Below are 12,813 nucleotides of genomic sequence, written 5' to 3' on the forward strand. Positions count from 1 at the left end.
TGCTAAAACCCCAGCACGTTTCAAGCCTTTCTCTCCCCTTAAGGCTGCTTGAAGGAGCTCTGCAGAGGAAGGGTAACACCGCAGGCTCCTGCCCCCCAAACACACCTGTAACCCTTCCAGACCTGAGCACCTCAGCAAGGTGCCTCGCAGGGCAGAGCCCCTCCACGTGCAGAGCTTGAGGTTGGAGGTACCAGAAAGGCAACACAGGACGTGCCCTTAGCCATGATGTCCCGAGCCTCAGGACGCCCCGAGCCCCGTGCTGGTGCTCTACATGCTGAACTGAACCTGGTCAAGAGATTTCATGGGCAGTCATCCCATGGCAAAACAGGGCATGAAGAGGAAGGCAAAGGACGACAGCGTATTAAATGTCTCAAGCTATAACCCTAGAGCGTGCTTAATTATGACATGATGGAGAAAGTGCTGCAAAGATGAGAAACTTGGAAAATCCAAGGAGGTACCAAGAGCAGCTACACCAGAAGCAGCCAGACTGGCGGATGGCCAGGGCCCAACCCAGCCCATGTATCAGCTCTGTAACCACTTTTTTTTTTTTTTTTTCCCAGGAAAAAGCCTCCTAAGCACCCCATGCCTGAGCCTGTCGCTTGCTCTGACGTGTCCCACCCCAGCACTGAGTACAGCGACACTCATCCCTGCACAAACCCAGCCAAGGACTTATTCCTATCATCTACAGGAAGCTCTGGCTGGTTCAACAAACATTTCATGACTTTCATTTATTTTTTAACAACTCAACCAGCTCAGAGCAGCACAACCCCCTGCAGCCATGCCTGCTCTAGCCTCGCACTGAAGCTGCACCAAAGCTCTCCCTGACCCAGGCTCTGCACCCCGCATCCCACACAAGCACCCAGGGGAGATGTCATCTTCTCACTGTGTGCCCAGGCCCTGCCTGGTAGGACAAAAAGCACCTGAGCTGCTGTCCAACAGAAGTAAGAGTAGTGCTCCTAGCAACACGGATAATAAGGATGAAATTCCAGCAAAGCGCATGCATCCAACCCAGACCAATGGGCGGCTTTTGAGTTCACCAGCCCGAAGGAACATCCCAGCTCAGCATCACCCAGAGTGCCCTCGCTGCTTCCCAAGGCCACGTTAGCCAAACCAGTGGCTCTAAGACAAAAGCCCAAAATCAACCAAAGAGGAATAAAACCAAGCTCTTAGCAGAGGGGCCAGCGACACGCATGGCACCAAACGCCCACCCGTGCCCCCGCGGTGCCTGCTCACAGAGCCCAGTCGATCCCCGATGCTGGTGGCCAAGGGCGCTGGAGACAGTGGCTGCTGGTCCCCTCGCCAGAGGAGGATCTGGAGCTGTGGAGGAGCATCTGGAGCTTCAAAGAGGAGCATCCGGAGGCTCCCGGGGTGAAGCTGGCCAGGGCCAGCACCTCACACGTGTGGATTTCGCAAGCCGACGGGAGGTTTGGTTGGTAGGGCTCGAGCTGATCCGCGAGGCTGCGAGGTTGAGATGCTTGGCCCTGCCCAGAGCCAGAACACATGTTTGTGGGATATACAAACCGCTTGAAATAGAGGCCACAGAGGACCCATTAGAAATTCAATATTAGCTTTGTAAAATTGCTAATAATTAGCTACAGCTCTTTTCTCCATCACAGCAGCTGGTGACATGAAAGTGATTAAGTTTCTAATGAATAGATTAGGGTTACTGAATATATTAAATAACAAGGTTTTTAATCAACTGTTTATTGATTCCAGCAAGACAGTTCTGACGGCAAAAAAACCACTGGGTAGCAGTGGAATTTATTTATGGGCTAGTGTTCTACATCAGAAATAATTAAAAATAGATTATTTTTCACCAAATCTAGGGCTTTTTTCTCTTTGAGGCAGCTCAATATGGATTAAATTAACTGCAAATAATAAATTAAGGGAGAATTGAAAGCTAAATTCAGAGTGGAAAGGTGCTCAGAGCTTGGCAGTCAATCTTTGTTTTTGCTTGTTGTGACAAAATCAGCCAAATATTTATTGCCTGGATTTAGCCAGCAGAGACAGAAGGTTGGATGAGTCAGGCACAGGCTTTCCCCTGACACCCTCCCTGCCCTCCAGCCTCGTGGGAAGGACCCAAAGGACCCCATCCCAAAAGCAAACTGGAGCCAGGATGGCCCGAAGGAAGGCAAACCGTGATTCTCCCAGCTTGGTTTGCAGGGGTAGCACTAAAAACATCCTCCACCAAGGTGTGAGACACAGTCACCAGCAGTGCTCCAGGGCAGGTGCTGCAGGGAGCAGCCCCAGGGCACAGCCCCAGCCCCATTTTCCCCTTGTTACTCCCCTTTATTTCCTTTTCCCAGGTCACTGGGAGCAGGGCGAGTGTGCTCACAGAGCCCTCCTCCCCTAGGACACTCCTGCAGAGACCAGCCACAGCCTGGACCAAGACAAGGGTCCCACCTCGGAGCACAGTGCTCGGGTTGTAGCCAACAAACCCCCATGGAAAAATGGAGCCTCCGTGCTCAGCCACGTCCCTCATCCTCGCTGGCTGTCAGAGGTGACACAGCACAAAGCAAAGCACCAGGGGGTCAACCTCCCAGCTGGAAAGACTGAAAAAGCTGCGAAACTGCTGGTGACATCTCGTGTCCCAGCCCTTGTAAGCAAAGCTCGGAAACAATTTCCCTCTGCTCGCTGCAGATCCTCCCAGTGCTGCCCACCAACCTCCAGGTCCAGCCAGGAGACCAACGAGCACATCTCACCCTCTTCAAGCAGTTTCCATCGCTGCCACGAGGCGCTCCCATCAGGTTCAGAGGCCGCTGCCCGCACCCCTCCCCGCGCTGGGCTCCAGGACGTTGCGGTTTTAATTACCCGCAGTGGAAAGCAGCCGGAGGAAAAAGAAGAAACGTTTTGGAGCACTAACTTTTTCCATGGCTCCGAAGGGCTGAGCAACTTTCTGCCAGTACATACAGCTACCTAGGGGTCTATTATTTTATTAAGGGATATTTGAAGTGCTCCATGACATAAGCAGATCCATAATATATATACACTGCATACGCATACGGAGCCATTTATAGAGCAAATCTTTCTAGCCCTGATAGTTTATAATGTAGAGGACCTTTAGTCTGGCATTGAACCAAAGCCAAAAACTGCATGTGCAGTTTAAATCAATGTAATGCGGAGAAGACGTTTTTCTTTGGAGCCATGGTAGAAGCAGGATTCCCTGGACGGTTTTGCTCTGGAAATGGCAGAGGTTTGAAGCTGCCGTGCAGGTCTGCATCAGTACAAGCAGTGCCTGTAAAAAGGTCTTGGCATGCAAAGGGTCACTGATGGGATCAAAAGGACGGGATAAATCACCTTAGGGATTGTCGTGTTTTGTCCGCAGTGTGCTGTACGGTTACCACTCTCACACACGTGGTGTGGGTCGGCATACAGAGACAGAGCATGTGAAAAGCATGTGAAAACAGGTTGGATCCTCACAACTTTCACAAGCAACACAACCATGCCATGTGAGCGATGCAATCCCCTTTCTTCTGCTGTTTTGTCTGTCCACTACGACTGCATTCCCACAAGGAAGTGAGATACACAGAAAATACAAAGCAGAGACTGCTGACAATTACCTACCAGGCTTTCCTTGCAGCAATGCCCCAGTTTTAAGATCAGACACCTGAGATGCATGTTCTACATCTACAGCCCCTAAATCTGTAATATTAATATCTCTATACTGTAATTTTAATATCTAACTCTGAAACAACATATTTATGCCACGCAACAAGACTGGAAACCATGTATTTAATCCTAGAGAGGTAGATACAAGATCATCTATGTTTCAAAGTCCAAATGTAATTTGATTAAGTTTTTCCTTTTTCATTCTATTTAGCCTCTGAATCGTCACTCTTAAATAGGGGAGGGGTGACACAACCAAACACTCACCATTTTGCAGTCCAGGCCCCTCAGATTTCAGTGCATCAGCTGATGATTGTTTGAAAGCTACCCATGGGATATGCCCACTAAACATCCTCTCTAAGCACAAACCAAAATGTGAACACACTGCGTGCACGAGGCTTCGATGGAAATTTTACAGGCGTAAATTCCCGTTAAAGGATGTTAAATTTCAACTTTAAGATCTGCCTGAACATACCACAGTGCCTGCACGCCTGGGACAGCACAACACCTTCCTCCTGCCTTGCTGCAGCTTATTTCACAGCTCCTTCTGATGCTGATCTGTGCACATGTAAAACAAGATTTTAATGTCCTGTGGTGTTGTCCTAAGCTGTTGTTCGCACCCTTCTGAGCGGGACGCATGAGGAAGAAACAGCTCCACCTTCTGCCCCCACCCCAGCCAGCTGCCACTGAAGCATTTGTGCCTTGTAAGTGTGAAAGGCAGCTTTTAGTTTGATTTTCCAGACAATTAACACCGAGATACCTGACCCCTCGGACGGGAGATACCCCGCAGAGACACGATGAGGTCTGACACAGGGAAGCTCACAGCTGTGCATAAAACCAGCATCAGATCCATAGAGCTGTTTGAGCTTACAGTAAGCATTTACTGCCAAACAGTAAATGCTTCTGATACAAAGGGATGGCCACTCACTTGTACAGGTTGTTTTCCTCAACGTACTACTTGATTTCTTTAACTTGTGTTAGCTGCAGCTCAGGGTGCTGGCGCTGTCTGTGCGTGAAGATGGCTTGGTACCTGGATACAAAGGGACAACAGCCCCTGCAGCCATCCATGCTCATTCTCATCAGAACACAACCACATTTACTTGCCCCTGAGGCATTATTTCAGCAAAGCCCTCAGGTCTTCTGAAACTCAGAGTTTCAGGGGGTTTCCCAGGCCTTTTGGCTTGGACACTTGAGGAGGTGAGAGCCTGGAGCATGGTCCTGCCAGCAGGGATTCCCCAGGGGCTTCAGAGCCTGGAGTATCCCCTCCAAGCCAGAGCCCGCTCCAAGCTGAATGGCAACACCTACAGATCGAGAGCTGAAAAACTTCCAGCCACTGACAGAACAAACCCTAGAGGAGAAAGGAATCTCACACACACACCAAAACTGCCACAGGGCACAAGTCCCAGCTGGCAGCAGCACTCCATGAAACAACCGAAGGTGCCCTCAAGGTGTCCTTCTCCATCCCAGCCTCAGCCCCTTTTCCCTCTCACAGCTCCAGAGGGGAACTGGCTCACCCCCGGCGAGGAGCTCGAGGCTGCCCTTATTGCTGTGGAAGTACGAACAGAAGTCACGTTGCATTTGTGCTTTCCTCCCAAACCCTGCAAGTCAGGTTTTTTGTACAGCAAAACTAAAAGCACTTCCTCAGAGTCAGTATCCCTATTGCTTTCACTTCTCCTGGTGGAAGCGTCACAGGTAAAGGAATGTTTCTTCCAGGTCTTTTTCGTCAAACACCCTTAATTTGCCCCTATGATGAACTGCCCAGAGGAAAGCCAAGCTCACACACGTTACTCAATGCACAGGAGAAACTCTGCAAGCATGGAAATCACAGCAGAACATTTCATGGGGAAAGGGAACATGGTCAAGGACAGTGGAAAAAGGGGGCCCAGGCTCTTCTGTGGTCACATCCCAAAGACAGCAGTCCTTTTTCTGAGCCTTACAAGAGCGGGTAGTGAGACCTGACGTCTGACAACCAAAAGTGTGTAATAAATCCCCAGGCTTTTTACCAAAAGCACACTGTGTGGGGGGGCAAGCCTTTGCCCTTGACTGATGCTGATCATCTCCGAAACACACCCGCACACACCCTGCCCGCTCCCCGCTGCGGTTTCTGAGGGCTGAGCAGAGCCACATGCCCTGAGGCTGGCAGCTCACCCGCTGCTGCTGCAGAACCCTCCCTGCCCGCGCTGATCTGCAAGCTCCTGCTCCCAGCTCATTTCACCTCCTGCTGGAGGGGCTCTATCCAGAGCACCCCAGCTGGAGCCTTCAACTCCCTGCTCTACGCAGCCATCTGGGGGAGGTGGTTTCCAAGAGGCAGCTGGAAAAGCAGTGCCGAGCACCCGCAGTTATGTAGAGATGGCTCACCCAACTGGAAAGAAACCCTGGTGTGTTCCTGCAGGATCCAGCCGTGCTGGTGGCCAACCACAGCTTCCCATTGAGTCCCTGTGCTGCTAGGTGTACGGGGGCTGTAGCACGGGAGGCGGCATGCATCCCGACACGAGGGCACACCTCTGAGCTTGTAGGGTCGCCCCTGGAAGCATCTGAGCATCCAGCAGAGCTCAGCAGGATGAGGCTAGATGGCAAAGGTGCACCACAGGAATCATCCTGAAAGCCCTCTCCAAATCATTAGCTTCCCTTCTTTTCTTTCACCACTCCAATTTGATGGGTCCCTGGAAAGAGCAAGGTCAAAGATGAAGAAAGCAGTAAATACTTGCATTGAGGGAGATGTTGTGAAGAGCTTGCGTGGCAGAAAGACGGCTAAGATCAAATCCATCCTGGGCATTTTCACCATCTGGATCAGCATTTGCTCAAATAACGTTCCTTGCGGGGATTACCCCATCACCTACAAGCTCAAGTTACAATTTATAACGCTGAAGCTACAGGAAAATATAGTGCCAAAGCTCTTCAGAGAAGGCAAGCATCGTTGGATTGCCCCAGGATAACCTCCCGCCCTGCTCCGTCCTCCCCACTCCGCATTAACTGCGAGGTGCCAGACGTGCACATCCCACTGCCCAGCCACCCGGCTGCTGCTCCTGGCCCCAAGGAGATGGGATCGCACGGAGCCAGGGCGAGGTGCTCGAGGCCGCCCTTATCGCACTTAATCTGCATGAATTCCAGAGAGCCTCTGGGAATAGGAGATTTGTCGGCATTTCCCATCTCACGTTTCCTACTGGAAATCCCTCCAGCTGGTGAGATGCTGTAATAGGTACCATTTAGCTAGCTAATGAAATCCATATGTAATTGTCAGAAAGATAATTGACACATTAGGACTCTGAGATCTGCGTTTGGCCTTTCGCAGTTTGTATCTAGTGCTATGGCAGCAGCAGCAATGGTGAACAGGTAGCACCTAACAGCACACCACGCGTGGATTTTTACTCCCCAGATTATTCTACCTGCACAAAAGGCCGGTTTAATGCAGCACAGAGAAAGCTGCTCTCATCTCCTCTCCTGAGGATCCTACACTGCTGTGTCTTCCTTTCAGGAGGATTTCTACTAGAACATGTGCAGGGAGCACACCAAAAGTGCAGTGCTACACTGAACCTGAAGTGGGGGTGGACGGATGGACGGACTGACCCACAGACACAGGCTCAACTGTTCAAGTCATCGCTGGAAGCAGCCAGAGCTGCACCAGGGCAGAGGAAGAGCCTGCCCCAGCTGCTGTTGGATAGCCCAGGTAACCGGGGCAGAGTCAGGTCTCACACTGCAACGTCTACATGGCTGGGTGGAGGCAGGCTCCCTTCTTCCTCACCATCATACCCACCTGCAACATGGTCCAAGTGATTTCAGTTTCTGCCATCCTAAACACATCCATCATCTGCAAACTATGTCAATTCATGGGCTTTGCCCCTGGGGGACTCCACTACTATCTCCTCTCCACCAGGAAGGCTTACACGAGTCCCACCCGCCAGCCAGCAACAAGCCCACGAGAGGACTCGCCTTCACCTCCTGCTGTAGCTTAGAGCAAGGGCCTTTGATGAGAGAACTCGACAAAAGCTTTCTGGAAATTCAAGTACGCTCTGGATAGAGCTCCTGGTGGAAAACGGCCAAAAATGCAAATTCTGTGCAATCATCTAAAGTACATTTTCCATAGGTTGAGCATGAACGTCCCTTGGTAGAGGGAAAGCCAAACCTACCACGTGGATCTCTGCATCCAAGGCTCTTGCTTCGGGCCAAGGTATGACTTTAACGGAGATCCTCTGATTTTCTGTAGAAGCCTTGCAATGTGTGAATGTGTATCCAGACAACCACAACGCTTTCGGGCTAGGATGCCATCTGGAAATCATTAGAAAGCACAGACTCGCTCATGGGATTTCATGCACTTCCCGCCCGACATGGGAACAGCCTGTTCCTCATTGTTCGGCTGCTTCTGTTCCTCAACACATCGACTAGAGACAGAGCAAGTGTCTCCATGCTGTGAGGTGCCTTTTTCTTCCTATCCTTTTGAATCACTCCTTTGTCCCCTGTTTCCAGCACAGTAATTCCCCCCATTTTGCAAGGAGCATCCCTCCTGCCCGGCACCGTGCACGTGAGCCCACACAGCCCTCTGGGACCAGGGCAGTTTGCAAGTTCCTCACTGAGGCCTGGAGACAACTGGAATGGGGAATTTCATTTTTTCAGGTCTTTTCTTTGTGTTTTTTGGTTTTTTTTTTCTTAATGTATTTTGCTAAGCACAGAACAACATGGGGGCAGCAGAGAATATAAACTTCTTTCCTCTTCTAATTCATTTCACAAGCTAAACAGGATCCGTAGCTTTCCTGAGCTACCTTGGGGACTCCCTGGAGCGTCTCATATGGTCACATTTCAACCTCCTTTCTGTCTGCATTTTACGCATTCTTACTCCAAAAGTTTTGAACTCCCTCTTCTCACTCTTCCCTGCTTTTAGGAGGATTTTTTTTTTGTTTGTTTGTTTGTTTGTTTTTGTTTTTTTTTTAAGAGGCACATAGAGGCTGCAGGTAAAACATGAAGAGCCCTGTTCTCCAGTCAGTGCTATGCAGTTTTTGCAGTCACTTCCATTACTGATGAGCAAAATAAAATGTCACTATTTCTGATTTATACTCACTTTCTGCGAAGTGAAGGAGAGCAAAAAATGCTACTCTATTCTGACCAGTTCTCCTGAAGATCTCTTGACCACACATCTCAAGGGTGGGGAAGAAACAGGTGACAGGTAACACGCGTTCAGCTACGATGACTCTCGGAGACCTCCTGGTCCTGAACTGCCGGAGTCTGACAGAGCAGGAACATCTGGATGGAGCCAGACCCGTTTGTGCATATTTACTGAACAAGCTTATTTACAATCTAATTGTTTCCAAGCAGTTTCATCACATTCTTAATGTTGTGTCAAGAGCAAAGGCAGAGCACTCGACGTGTTTAATGACTGACTTAGAGCCCCAGTACAAGGAGTCACGCGATGGGGTGAGGAAAAACGCCGCTCTCAGAGCCCAGCCAAGCAGCAAACACCTCCACAGGCCTTCCTGCAAAAGAGTGCATGGGGAAGGAGGCTGGGAACAAAGACAGTAAATACTGAAAAAAAATGATGGCATGTGAAAGGAAACCAAAATATTTTTTAAGAACTCATTACTCAACTAAACTCATTATGTTTTCACAAAGGAGGGCCCTATTCACGTATTCCAAGTCTCCACCATGCACCAGCTGCATACGCCGTGCAGTTGTGGCCAACTCAAGGGCATGATGGATGGATGGTGGGGCTGCCGAGCTACTGCTCCTGGAGCAAACACCCCAAAATTTGCTAAAAAACGGCAACGGCTCAATGCTTTGAACCGCTGAACCTCATTGACAGTCAATTTGTTGCAAAGGAAGTAGGAAAAAAATCATTGTTTTTATTGCCTCTTGAATGTCAGCTGGCGTGCTCTGCCTTGGGATAATGCACTCTAATTACATAGCGAGCCGTCCAAACACACTCTCCAAGTCTGCCGCATGTGGCATTTACAGTTGCTGTAATAACACGACAGACAGCCAAGAAGCACAGCACAAGCACACCTCTGACCTGCAAGTGACCCGCTAATTAGTGGATGCACAAGGTTAACGAACGGAGCGCTTCATGCAGGGAGGCGTGTTAGCAGCGCGAACTCCAACCTCAGTAAACTGGAAAATCTATGCCAGGAGGTGTTTACACATTCATTAGAGATGTTGGCGAAACAAAACACAACACAAAATCCCCTTCCCGTTAATAGTACGCTCAGAATAAAATGAGAGGTCTCTTTTTTCTGCACGCAACAATTACTGCGGAGGGTGAATTGTAACGACGGAATTAGGGCCGGCGTTTGGAACCTGCAGGCAATTAGCTCCCAGTTGGCGCAGGATGCTTTGCCAGGGCTGCTGTGCCATCCTACGCAGCCACACGTCTCACGCTGTCCTGTGGCTGGTATGAAAATGGTGCTGGACACTCCAGAGCACGGCTGGAATTGCATTTCCAGAGAACTGGAAGCTTTGGGGCCCAGTCCCACTTGGCCCAACACGAGGGTGCCAGGTTTGGACGGCCCCAAGCCGGTCAGAGTTGTACCTCTTTCCATGGGGTCACCTGGAGCATCCCTGGACCTGGGAGGCTGCAGTCCCACCCTTGCTCCTCCTCTCCTCCCAGAGGGAGGACGACACCACGATCTCCCAGAGGAGGACACATCTGGCCTCTCCCCACTGCTGCCCTCCCTGATGGGTAGAGACGGCTCTGATTAGGGTCAAGCCTGGTTACCCAGCTCTATCCAAGCCACCAAACCAGCCAAAATTTCCCAGCTGGCTGTCAGGTGCTTGTATGAGGACACACCAACATAAGGTACTGCTGTCTCCTGCTCGCCTGTACCAAAGCAGGTCCCAGCTCCGTAGCGAATCAATAGCGGGGATATCACTACAAACTAATCCCGGTTCTCCATCACGCAGTGACACAGACACGTCCCCAAATGTACTCAATCCTCAGCTAAACCGCCCAAGGCACGATCTAAACCTGACAAGAAATACAACAGGAGAACCGTGCAGGGAAACTGATGGGAGCCCAGGCAGGAGCCAGTGGCAGCACCGCACGTGGGTGACGGATGGAACGTGAGCAGAGATTGCTATTAAGGAAACAGCTTTTTTTTTTTTTTTTTTGTCAGCAAACTAATTTTGGTGGGAAAGCCCTTTTTTGACACGCCACCAAAAATCTGGAAGCTATTTTTATATTTTCTTTTTACAGAAGAACAACCTAAACGCTTCCAACTCAATCAGAGCAACCCCAAAGGCCTCCAAGGATCTCCCAGCTGGGGGAGGGAGTGTCAGCTCTGTTGACAAAACTGATAATCTCCGAGTTCTGCTCACATTTTTCCTGCAGAAACAAGCCATTTTTTGTGCAGCTCTCCATGCCCAGAGCCACCCGGTTGCTGCAGCCCAGCTGGGGACGCAGCCAGTGCCCATGTCCCCTCCTGGAAGCACCCGCTGAAGCTTCAGCCTCCACCACTCCCATAAAGTCACGGACCCAGGGAATTTCTTACTCCCTCTGCCCCAAGAACATTTTTCTCTGCATACCACAGACTGGGTGGCTTAGGGGAGAGAAAGAATCCTATCTCTCTGGCAAACTCATGGATTCCTCCGATAAACTGAGCTCTCCGTAGCTCTAAAATTAAGGAAAAACTTCCCCTCTTTGCCTCCTGCTTTAAACCCCACTGGGAGGCAGAGAGCAGAGCACTGCATTTCAGACAGGTGTTTTTCAGCTACATTTGGGCACAAAGATATCCTTTGATCCAAGCTGGGATTTTCAGTAAAGCTGCTCCAAGCCACTGGGGTGAACATAATCCCTCCCTAGCTAACAGCCGGGGGGACGCAGCCCCTGGAGGGATCGGTCCTCAAGGGAGCTTCCAGCTCATCCCCAGCCCAGCTGAGGATGGTGAAGAGCTGGGGAAAAAAAAAAAAAAACAACAGTGGGAAGTTGCTCAGCAGCTGATGGATCAAGCAGGCAGGGGCTGAGAAAAGAGAAATGGGTGCCGTGGAAGCAGCGGGGTTATCACCAGCACCAGGAGCGGGGCAGGGGCAGCCAGGCAGCCTGTGCATCCCCAGGGCAGCTCGGATAACCCAGCGGGATGGTTGTTCCCTGGGAGGTAGAGTTCAGCTGTCAGTAACCGTGGCTTATTCACTCGGCTCCAGCCTACCAGGCACAAAGCAACCTCTAAAGGAGAAAAAAAAAAAAAAAAAAAAGAGTTTTCCCCCCCTATTGGAAGATGAAGGGATTTTTGCTCTAATCCCTAAACAAACACATTTAATGCCATTAAACACTCCCTGGCATTACTGAGACATATCATTCTCATGCTGCTGCATGCAGAGCACAGGCAGGGTTTCAGAGAGCTGAGCTCCTATGATTGCTTTGCACTCAACCTGTCCCCAGTGGAAAAAAAAAGCCTCCTTTAACACCATTCCCTGGGAATAGGAGGAAACTGGTGAGTCAACTTCAGGGAAATAGATAGTTTGGAAGATTTTATGGCCCAACATCTGCAATTAGTTTTGAAGAATCAGTGCAAATAATCCCAAAGCAAGCCAGCTCTCTTTCTCTTCCCCTTCTACAATCTTTTTCTCCTTTATCCCACTTTGCCAGCTCTACTTTTCTTACTGGCTATTAGCACGGATCAGAGAAGCATCCCTTCACTTGCAGAGCAATGGGACAGGGAGCCAAAGGGAAAAAGAGGATGACAGCTGGGTAGGACTTTTCCCAGCTCCTGACACTCTTCAGCATGGAATATTTTCCTTCCTATCTTAAAACTACAAAAAAGAAGTTGACAATACTGCATGAGCCAACACCAAATGAAGAGATCAGGTGTCAATATTTTGCTCAGCTAAAATCAAATGAGTTTGCTTCTCCATCGGCTTTTGTTTTTGAAATAAGATAAAGAGACCAATTAACTTGTTTGAGTTTTCCTGTGAATAACCGATAATTCCAACACAACACAGCATTTGCATGAAAGGAGTCATTACAGGAGCTGCAACAATGTGAAAATCAGATTATCCCTTGAAATTATCCTTTTTCATTAATAACTACATAAAAAAAAAAAAAAAAAAAAAAAAAAAAGGATTCTTTTGAGACTTCCATTTCCCAGCCCTTTCTGACCAGCTCTTTTCTGGGTTACAAGGAGCGGGATTATTATGTGGTTAGGAATTCAGATCACCGACATGATGAGTTGGACAGGGGTGGCCCAGCTCCAGCATGTACTCAAAGCCTGCTACCACCTGACTGCTGCG

The 12,813-nt window shown here is 49.6% G+C and overlaps 1 long non-coding RNA gene across 4 annotated transcripts in view; it reads right to left on the reverse strand.

Moving 5' to 3' along the window:
• The window catches only part of LOC116496707, a 63,934-nt gene extending 60,996 nt beyond the window's left edge, over positions 1-2,938 (reverse strand). For all 4 annotated transcript variants that reach the window (XR_004254034.1, XR_004254036.1, XR_004254035.1 and 1 more), the window contains exon 1: positions 2,703-2,938. This is a non-coding gene — a long non-coding RNA (uncharacterized LOC116496707). The remainder of the gene's footprint in view (positions 1-2,702) is intronic.
• Positions 2,939-12,813: the final 9,875 nt, after the last annotated feature.

The sequence above is a fragment of the Aythya fuligula genome, chromosome 18, assembly GCF_009819795.1.
Source record: "Aythya fuligula isolate bAytFul2 chromosome 18, bAytFul2.pri, whole genome shotgun sequence".
Taxonomy (NCBI): Eukaryota; Metazoa; Chordata; class Aves; order Anseriformes; family Anatidae; genus Aythya; species Aythya fuligula.